The sequence below is a fragment of the Miscanthus floridulus genome, chromosome 13 (genome assembly GCF_019320115.1).
Source record: "Miscanthus floridulus cultivar M001 chromosome 13, ASM1932011v1, whole genome shotgun sequence".
Classification (NCBI taxonomy): Eukaryota; Viridiplantae; Streptophyta; class Magnoliopsida; order Poales; family Poaceae; genus Miscanthus; species Miscanthus floridulus.
The window spans coordinates 38377628-38385067 of NC_089592.1; the positions used below are offsets into that span (position 1 = coordinate 38377628).

The 7440-nt window shown below is 47.2% G+C and overlaps 1 long non-coding RNA gene across 1 annotated transcript; it reads left to right on the top strand.

Moving 5' to 3' along the window:
- The first annotated feature begins 5527 nt into the window (after positions 1-5527).
- On the top strand, positions 5528-6167 carry LOC136499160 (uncharacterized). Its single transcript, XR_010769926.1, has 3 exons — positions 5528-5850; positions 5944-6022; positions 6107-6167. It is a non-coding gene; the product is annotated as an uncharacterized lncRNA (long non-coding RNA).
- Positions 6168-7440: the final 1273 nt, after the last annotated feature.

The following is a 7440-nucleotide window of genomic DNA, read 5'->3' on the forward strand; positions in this document are numbered from 1 at the left end:
TTAGATTTAAGAGTCTGCTATCACAACTCTAGTTTGCTATTTATTCCTGCCTTACATTATCAGTGAAAAAAAGGAAATGACGAGGACTTCCCAGGAGGTAACTATCCTAATGCTAGTCTTGCCCAAATATACTTTAACTTTGAAGTTTTGATGGGATTCGGTCAAAGTTCTAAACAGCGGATATAGCGTTTCACGAGTCCGGACGCTACGCTTCGACAAGTTTAGCGCTTCAGGATTATTTCCGCTATTTAGCGGCTAAAAGCACGCTATTCCCGCTAAACCGATGTCTATTTAGCGCCGTTATCAGGCAAGACGGTGTGGGTTTTGATTTCCCTCCGGCCCAAATCAAGCGCAGGCCCAAAGTGCTGGCAGTAAGACTCAGTAACCTAAGCCATTCTCTTGTTCGGTCGTTCCTCTCCGAGCTCGTGAAAAGTGTTGGCGGCGGCGGCGGCGGCTGTTGTTGTTGCTGCAACCGGCGAGCAGCGGGAGTGCTGGACCGGCGAGGGGCGACGGGACTGCCGGCAGCGGCGGGACTGGTCACGGGCTCATAGCACCTGGAGTGCAGGTCTGCAGCCGTCGCTGCCGAGAGGCAATATTCCTCTGTTCTTCTCATATTTCTAATTTTAGCCGCTGGATGCCTAGATGTGAATGGTAGTGCAGCAGTGCTGCAACTCATGGTGAACTGAATAGCTGATTCGTTTAGGATTTTCTATACCGCATTGCTACTGCTGCTGACGATTGGTTTACTCATTACTGTAAATAAATTAGCCTCATCTTCTATGTTTATTACATGTAAAATTATCTAATGGTTGACATAATTTTTTCTCAGCCACTAAATAGCTTAGTCCGCTGTAGCCTTTGTTAGCCTTTAGGAAAGGATGCCGCCAAGGGCCTTAGCCCGCTATTTAAAACTTTGGATTCGGTGCTTAAGTGCTGGTACGATCACATCCAAAGACTCGATGGATGAAAATGTATATCAGTATCCAGCAGCACCCCGTGATCCTGTACAGAAAGAACCTCTCGCCGCCTAACTTACCCACACCAATGCCTCCGATCACTTAAAACTTCTTCTAACACAGGCTAGAGGCCCTGTCATTAGCACGCAGGCTGGAAAACGGTCAACTACACAAAACCATCATCTAGTGCTATGAGTAATGAAAACATGTTACCTATACAGAAAACCATCTAAATAGATTTGCTATAAAAACACGCCTCTTGATTACATATCATAAATATTAGTACTTTCTATACATTTGGTTAAACTTAAAATTTAGACATTGAAAAACAAGAATTATAATCTTTTTGGACAGAGCGTGTAACTTATATTCTAAGTGTCATAATCATGTGCTCCGTTATGATCAATTTCATGACCTTGATGAATAGTACCTTCTCGATCATCCGATGGAAAATTTTCTTTCCACCTTAATCCTACTCTTATCTTCCTGATAGAGTTCATCAGTTAGAATGGCACTTATACAAGGGCCAGCACCGTTGTTTTTGCTCAGATCACCCAACGCTAGCACATGTTGAAGCGATTTCTCCCCAATGCATAATGATCGATCGCATGGCAGAGCGGTGCCGGGGTCAGTGAGGAGGCGGATGGCCATCGGGGGTGACGACGGCGAAGAGGAAGACAGCCGAGGAGCGCACGGCTAGACTTCAGACCTTGCGCTTCTCCATGGAGCGCTGCAGTGACGCTTTCCTCTGCCATGGACATCTCCGCGCCAGGCATCAGAGGGAGTATCTAGGCTGTTCCTCCTCCGCCGTAGTCAATCACAGGCGCCGTGTCCCTGGACGCTCCCAGCCGTGGCCATGATTTTGATCTCCTTGGTTGCGGCGGTGGCGCTCGTCATGCGCTTTAGGACATGCACTGTGCGATCTGCGCTCGCGCGAACCATGGCTCCGTGGCTGACTTCCGCGGTGATGGCGGCACCAGCGTCCAGCGGTCCTCTACATCCCTGCTCTCGCTCCGTCGCTCGCTATCCAGATGGGCTATACCTGGGACTGCGGGCCGCCGCGCAAGCCACAAAAATAACGCGGCACAATACCAAACGACGCCTGTGGACGGGGGATAGGCTACCCACGGCTGTGGCGTTTGCAGCCGTAGCCTCTCGAGTGCGTACGATTTTACGAGAGGCTAATTTCAATCCCTTCGCTCACAATATATATAGTAGAATACAACAACAACAAAGCCTTTACGTCCCAAACAAGTTGGGGTAGGCTAGAGTTGAAACCCAACAGAAGCAATCAAGGTTCAGGCACGTGAATAGCTGTCTTCCAAGCATTCCTATCTAAGGCTAAGTCTTTGGGTATATTCCATCCTTTCAAGTCTCCTTTTATTGCCTCTACCCAAGTTAACTTCGGTCTTCCTCTGCCTCTCTTCACGTTGCTATCCTGACTTAGGATTCCACTACGCACCGGTGCATCTGGAGGTCTCCGTTGCACATGTCCAAACCATCTCAACCGGTGTTGGACAAGCTTTTCTTCAATTGGCGCTACCCCTAATCTCTCACGTATATCATCGTTCCGAACTCGATCCCTTCTTGTATGACCGCAAATCCAACGCAACATACGCATTTTCGCGACACTTAGCTGTTGAATATGTCGTCTTTTCGTAGGCCAATATTCTGCACCATACAACATAGCAGGTCTAATCGCCGTCCTATAAAACTTGCCTTTTAGCTTCTGTGGTACCCTTTTGTCACATAGGACACCAGACGCTTGCCGTCACTTCATCCACCCTGCTTTGATTCTATGGCTAACATCTTCATCAATATCCCCGTCCCTCTGTAGCATTGATCCTAAATATCGAAAGGTATCCTTCCTAGACACTACTTGACCTTCCAAACTAACATCTTCCTCCTCCCGAGTAGTAGTGCCGAAGTCACATCTCATATACTCAGTTTTAGTTCTACTAAGTCTAAAACCTTTGGACTCCAAAGTCTCCCACCATAACTCCAGTTTCTGATTCACTCCTGTCCGGTTTTCATCAACTAGCACTACATCGTCCGCGAAAAGCATACACCAAGGGATGTCCCCTTGTATGTCCCTTGTGACCTCATCCATCACTAAAGCAAACAAATAAGGGCTCAAAGCTGACCCTTGATGTAGTCCTATCCTAATCAGGAAGTCATCCGTGTCTCCATCACTTGTTCGAACTCTAGTCACAACATTGCTGTACATGTCCTTAATGAGCCCGACGTACTTCGTTGGGACTTTATGTTTGTCCAAAGCCCACCACATAACATTCCTTGGTATTTTATCATAAGCCTTCTCCAAGTCAATAAAAACCATGTGTAGGTCTATCTTCTTCTCCCTATACCGCTCCATAACTTGTCTTATTAAAAAAATGGCTTCCATGGTTGACCTTCCGGGCATGAAACTAAATTGGTTCATAGAGACCCGCGTTATTGCTCTCAAGCGATGCTCGATAACTCTCTCCCATAGCTTCATAGTATGGCTCATCAACTTAATTCCTCGGTAATTTGTACAACTTTGAATATCCCTCTTATTCTTGTAGATCGGTACCAATATACTTCTCCTCCACTCATCAGGCATCTTGTTCGATCGAAAAATATGGTTGAACAGCTTGGTTAACCATACTACAGCTATGTCCCTGAGGCATCTCCACACCTCGATTGGGATACCATCCGGTCCCATCGCCTTACCTCCTTTCATCCTTTTCAACGCCTCTCTGACCTCAGATTCTTGGATTCTCCGCACAAAGCGTCTATTGGTGTTATCAAAAGAGTCATCCAACTGAAAGGTTGTGTCCATATTCTCACCATTGAACAATTTGTCAAAATACTCTTGCCATCGATGTTGGATCTCATCCTTCTTTACCAAGAGATGCTCCCTTTCATCCTTAATGCACTTAACTTGGTTGAAGTCCCATGTCTTTCTCTCACGAACCCTAGCCATCCTATAAATATCCTTCTCTCCTTCCTTCGTACTCAAATGTTGGTAAAGATCCTCGTACGCTCTACCCTTTGCCACACTTACAGCTCGCTTTGCAGTCTTCTTTGCCACCTTATACTTCTCTATGTTGTCCACACTCCTGTCATGGTATAAGCATCTATAGCATTCTTTCTTCTCCTTAATAGCCCTTTGGACTTCCTCATTCTACCACCAAGTATCTTTAGCCTCGCGTCCCCTTTCTTTGGTTACTCCACACACCTCTGAGGCTACCTTCCGAATGTTGGTTGCCATCTTGTCCCACATATTGTTTATGTCGTCTTCTTCCTTCCAAGAGCCCTCTTTGATAACCCTTTCCCTAAATACCTCTGACGTCTCCCCTTTCAGTTTCCACCACTTTGTTCTTTCAATCTTAGCTTGTTTATCCCTACGGGCATGCACCTGAAAACGAAAATCTACCACCAAAAGCTTATGTTGAGAAACAACACACTCCCCTGGTATCACCTTGCAATCCAAGCATGCTCGTTTGTCCTTTCTTCTTGCGAGGACAAAGTCAATCTGGCTACAGTGTTGTCCGCTACTGAAGGTCACTAGATGAGATTCTCTCTTTCTAAAGAAAGTGTTAGCTATCATCAGGTCAAAAGCTACCGCGAAGTCCAGAACTTTCTCCCCCTCCTGATTCCTACTACCATACCCAAAACCTCCATGAACCGCCTCGAAACCTGCGCTTTTAGTACCTACATGCCCATTAAGATCTCCTCCTATAAAAAGCTTCTCACTACTAGGTATAGCTCTAACCAGGCAATCTAAGTCTTCCCAGAACTGTCTCTTAGCACTCTCGTCGAGGCCTACTTGGGGGGCATACGCACTAATTACGTTCAAGACCATATCACCAACGACAAGCTTGACTAAGATAATCCTATCTCCTTGCCTTCTCACTCCCACCACACCATTCTTGAGGCTCTTATCAATCAAAACTCCTACTCCATTTCTATTCATGACTGTCCCTGTGTACCAAAGCTTGAAACCTGTATTGTCCACCTCCTTCGCCTTCTGACCCTTCCATTTAGCCTCTTGAATGCATAATATATTTATACGCCTCCTAGTCGCGGTATCAACTAATTCTCTTAACTTACCTGTAAGTGACCCTACATTCTAACTACCTAAATGGATCCTAGTTGGTTCGACTAGCTTCCTTACCCTTCACACCCGTCGACTCTGATGCGAAGACCCTTGCTCATTTTTCACTACACCCGAGCGCCAATGTAGCGCGCCACTAAGGAAGCGACGACCCGATCCTTGGTTACTTGACACCATGCCCAGATCACGACACGGCGCATCACGGGGGTGACGACCCGGCCCTTGCCCATTTAACACCATACCCGGGTTCCGATATGGCGCGTCGCTAAGAGGGTTACGTCCTAACGATTTTCTTTCGGGTTTCATCTCCATTTAAGTGGCTAAGTTTTTACATTGGCTCGCCACGCCTAACACAACCCTTCTCCTTTACCAGGGCTTGGGACCTGCTATGCTACGACACCAAAGGCGCCCCACCATAGGCGGAGTTACAATATATATAGTAGAATAGATAGATAAATCTTAGACGATTTTTTTTAAGAAACGACGGTTTTTTTTAACCGAGGGAGTAGCTAACATGGTCTGGCCTGGCCCATCTATGGCCCTACCAAACACGCACCTATGGAGCACAATTGCAGAAGCACGCCCGACCTTGCGCACATCCATCCCCAATTCCCCGCCGCCTTCCCAACTTGCCATCCTGCACTCCCATCCCGCCGCCTCCCCTTTAACGCCGATTGCTTTTCGTCCTAATCCTGACTCACTTAAAACCCTAAAGGCCTCCAGCAAAGGTCCCAATCTCGAGTACGGAGGATGGAGAACTGTAACAACAAACCGGCGGCCGCCGACGATTTCAAGGTATGAACCCACCCGCTCGCACGTTGTATTAGTGATTGGTGCCGTAATACTCGTCGAAGATCGAAGGTGTTGGTGGTTTATCGCCGTTGGCAGGTGGTGGTGCCAGCGCACCCGCTGATCAGCCACTGGGTCTCAGTGCTCCGCGATCGCTCCACCCCTTCTCATGCCTTCAGTGAGTGTTGTGCCTTTTTTATTGTTATTCTGAATCTCGTCCTTATTTTTGGTGCGTCGTGCTACTGGTGACAATTAATTGCAGGGAGTGCAATGGGGGAGTTAGGGAGATCGCTAATCTATGAGGCAACTCGGGATTGGTTGGTGAAAGCATCTAGGCCCCTAGTTGGATTTCGGTGATTAATGTCAATACAAGATTACTATGACTAACGTGTGTTTTGCAGAGGCAATTAAGTTAGGTCATGGTAATGGAGATCGATTGGGCAATCGAGGTTGTCATGCCTCTACGATGGAAATCGTTTCGGTTTTTAAAGGATGGATGACAAGGTTAAGGATAACTAGTTCTAAGTGTCGATTGGAGTTGGAGAGACACTTAGAGTAGTTTAGGACTTTGTTTTTCCTTTGGCCGTACTATTAAGGGGGGTATGAACGGGTAGCTTGACCTAGTTGAGCCTAGTGAGTTAGGTGTGGTGCACACTTGTTAAAACTAGCTCTAGGTAGCTCCTATGAATGCCTAAGATCCGTTGGAGCAAACTTTATTCACATATGTTCGAAAGTTGGAAGTGAATGGAGGGTCAAACACTGACCAGACGTTGGCTCCGGTGCGACCGGACGCTGGCCGCAGGGTCCGGTCAGTTCATTTGACCATGAAGAACAAGTCTGGTGTGACCGGACGCTGAGGGCTAGAGTCCGGTCGACTCCAGTAAGGGTCCAAACTTGGGAAAAAGTGACCGGACGCGTCCGGTCAGTGGTGATCGGACCCTGAGTATCCAGCGTCCGGTCATTTACAGTAAGCATGCAAGAGCGACCGGATGCGTCCAGTCAGTACTGACCGGACCCTGACAGCGTCCGGTCATCACTTGAAAACTGTTCGCGGGTTGAACTGATCGGAGCGTCCGGTCAAAACGATCGGAGCGTCCGGTCATCCCGCAGAAGCTCATAACGGTTCGTTTTTCAGGCTGCCATATAAATAGAAGCTCCACTCGTGAGTGGAGCAACTTTTGCTCATTCCAACAGCTAAGAAACACGTTTGTGAGTGCCAAGAAGAGCAAGGTCCTAGTGAGATGTTTGTGATTTGAGAATCCAAGAGAGTAGCCTCACTAGCAAATCAAGAGTAGCAAAGTGTGCATCCATCTTCTCATTAGGCTTCGCGTGATCAAGTGAGAGTTTGTGCTTGTTACTCTTGGTGATCGCCATCACCTAGACGGCTTGGTGGTGATTGGGAGTTTGGTGTTCACCCGGCGGAGCTTGTTGGTGACCCAACTCAAGTTGTGAACGGTTTTGGGTGTGGCAGGCCTCAGCTATGCATGACAAATATAACTGTATATCTAGTGAAGTACATCAAAGATTGAGGCTAACTTTGTAAACAGGCAATCCATCAGATAAACTTGAGGCTAACCTTTGAGATCGACATGGTCC